The following is a 3,377-nucleotide window of genomic DNA, read 5'->3' as shown; positions in this document are numbered from 1 at the left end:
GATCCCTCGAAAAATATGAGTTGCAGTCTACACATCCTAAGTCATCAAGTATAAAACAAATGTTACACCAAACCGTGTCACAAGCGATATATCTGGAGTGTCAAGCGAAAAGCACAACACTATCTAGGATTCTCACAAAGAGAGCGAAGTTTTTCAACCAACCAACACATCAGATTGCCACATTAGAACAATACACTCACCTAATTAGCTCGCCCAGCACAAAAAACCTGCATATCATTCAACTAATTGTCGTCTGAAGCACACAGTCCCCGTCAATGTGATCCGCTACAGGGACTGACGACGAAAGGTTAACACTGGAGGACAAAACACGTCAAGGTCATTCGGCCCTGCTTTACAGTATGAAATTGCCTTGAAAACAGGAAACTCTAGACCGTGAAGTGGAGGATGTACTAGCAAGCCATAGAAATTCGACCTATCGGAAGCGCTGAAACATAGAAACGGACATACGCAGATAGGTCATCCGACGCGGTGAAACAATAGGACCAAATATCCTTTTTCATTGGTCAGTCGGGTAGCTGATAGCTGGACAAAAGCGTGGTATAGCACGGTTCCGGAAACAGATTCAATAACAATAACAGCAACAAAAGTCCTATCAATAACAACAACAGCAACTGAAAATGGGAATAATATTTATTTACTTTGAAGAGCGTATTTCCGTCGATTGAGGAAAGTTTCATGTGTGTTCAGGTAAACAGATACCGGTCGGAAAACGGACAGCTCCAGACAACGCGTAGTCAGAATACAGAAAGACTTTCCACAGTGAGTAATGCAGTGGAAGTTTGCTTTGAATTCGTGATAGTTCTGAAAGCTAAACTGCCGCACATTATTCATTTTATTCATTTTTATTAATATTATTATTAAGTGATAAACCTTATCACCAGCGCTCAAAAGCTCTGGAGTATGTGGAGCTCCGACACTTCTGCTCTTTATTTGCGGATGAAGTTAAGAGGCAAAAGTTCGAAACCCTACCAAACATCAACTAGTTGCTTACTAAGTTGTCTTAGCAGAAGCGATACATGCGTAAGGTCTGGTAGAACTACAAAATCTCCTGCGTCCAAGCTGTTGCCTTCCCAACCCTGTATTAGCGCAGCAATTATATAAGTTACCACCTCCAATGCGCAGCTACCTACCCCATCTCCCCAAATTATCTGTGAAAAAAACTATGGTAGCTAGAAGCACTGTACGGCAAGTAAGAGGTTCTTACAGCTGATGATGATGATGATGATGACAAGCTTGAATAATCGCTGGACGGGTAACGTTTGGATATTTTGAACATCCGGATATCGGACAAGACAAACAATCAGAGGACCACTTTAGTGGGAAACTACCAGACAGTGTCATTTCAAAAGTTGCCCGCTCACCCTTAGTGATCGTCTGATCCCCGTTTGTAACCACATTAACCAAACTTCACGCTAGATGTTTCCTGAAAATTTCGAGGACTGCGCCTACCCGATGTGTCCCAAGAAGGGCGAAACCGGTCGTGGGCTGTCGAAGAGTTTTCAGCAACCTTGTGAGTAGCTTCCTTTAAGAACTTAATACAATTATCTTCAACTCATGCGGAATGCACTCATTTGCACACCAACGTGGTTTTCACGGGAAATTGAACCCAAGCTGAATCTCTCGTTAGTGATATTCTTCAACCGCATAGGTTGCACAAAGGCTGTCCCATGCTTTCGTCAGTATGACATCTGAGCTATCACAGTACATTTTTCATGAAGAAAACTACTCATAAGTTAGCTGAAAACTCTTGGATAGTCTACGATCGGTTTCATTCTTCTTAGGGCTCACCAGGTAGGCACAGATCCAGAGTTCCGGTAACCTTATGTTTGGGTTGAACCCAAATTGCACGATATTATTGTGATGGATGTAGAACATAAGCGAGTGTGCCCACATGATGAGCCCCAAGAAGGGTGAGATTGATGGTGGGCTGCTGAAAGGTTTTTCAGTAACAATGTCAGTAGTTTTCCTCACCAACTTAATTTTGCAAGTGGTGTGCAATTTGGCGTTCATTTAGAACATAAGGTTCCTCTAACGAGCCCCAAGATAGGCGAAACTGGTCACGGGCTGCCGAACAGTTCAACCTTTTGAGTGTGCTGGGTCAAGTGGCTAACGATAGGTTCGGCATTAATTTCGGTACGCGAAATTTGTGGGGCTGCCGTTCTTGTTCACACATGTTATATTTCAAAACCCAGATACAAAACAGAACCCACGATAGATGAACTGATCACATGTTGCGCTGGCTCGGTCACGTGCTCCGTACGCCAGTCGACCGACTTCCTTGGAGGTTCTTTTCGCCAAACCACACGAGGGGTGGAAACGAGCGAAGTATAAAAGCCATTATCAGCAAACTCAGATGCTCTGGTCACTGCCGTCTACCTGGATGCGGGCTCCGAAACAGGCTACATCAGTGGTTAGAGATGGCCCAGCCGCGCCCTCAATGGCGCTCGTGAATCCAAGCTATTGCCTTCAATGCACACCTACCTTCCCAATCTCTCCAATTAAACGCCCACCGATAACCCCCTACTAAAGCATCAATTATATCGAATACTGCCTCAAATGCACACCCACCTCCCAAATAACCAACGAACGAAACTGTCTGACAAGAACGCCGTTTTTACAACTGATAATGATGACGATGACGACGAAGGACAAGAATACTACGCTTGCACAAACTCAAGCATCCTAAGCTGGAACAGGATAACCCACCGTAGAAACTCAGGCTCTAGAATATTCAAAATATAATTGTTCGTTCCGAGGCCAGGACAAGCGAACAAATTATCAACTGATTCGGGCAAAAACAACGGTCAAAGTTTCTGAGGCTTTGTACACTAACTGCTCCGCAATCTGTGTAAACTGGGGTTCACCAAGAAGTACGGTGTGCTCAGAGTTAGGGCCTAATCCAAACTTCATCCCAAAAATGTGAAAAAACACTCCAGTGAGTCAAAGCGAACGCTTTTCAAACACACGAACTTCATTTTCCTAGGAACCCGAGACAGGTTAAGAGACAACTGAGTACGGTTTTTGGAGTGAGCTCACCAAAGAACGAAGTGCCAATTAAAACACTAGCAGCACTGAAGGAAAGCTGGACGGAGACTCGTGTGTAAGCTATTTACATCCAATTAGCCAATGCAAAATTTTTGGTCAATATGGTTAGCCAAATTATTGGCTTTGGCTTGTAACACCAGGATGCATAACCCACGTACAATTTGCATTCAGTCTTTTGAAGGGGAGTGATCACAAAGTATCAGATGTCAGATTTAAACTAAGGCCAGTCAGAATGCAGCTAGCTATCACTGGACCGTTCATGCATGCGGCATGCACCTCTGAATGGGGAAGAGTGGTACTATATATATATG

This window comes from Opisthorchis viverrini (assembly GCF_000715545.1).
Source record: "Opisthorchis viverrini unplaced genomic scaffold opera_v5_91, whole genome shotgun sequence".
NCBI classification, from domain to species: Eukaryota; Metazoa; Platyhelminthes; class Trematoda; order Opisthorchiida; family Opisthorchiidae; genus Opisthorchis; species Opisthorchis viverrini.
The sequence above is the reverse complement of the archived record's forward strand: the minus strand, read 5'-3'. Positions refer to the sequence as shown.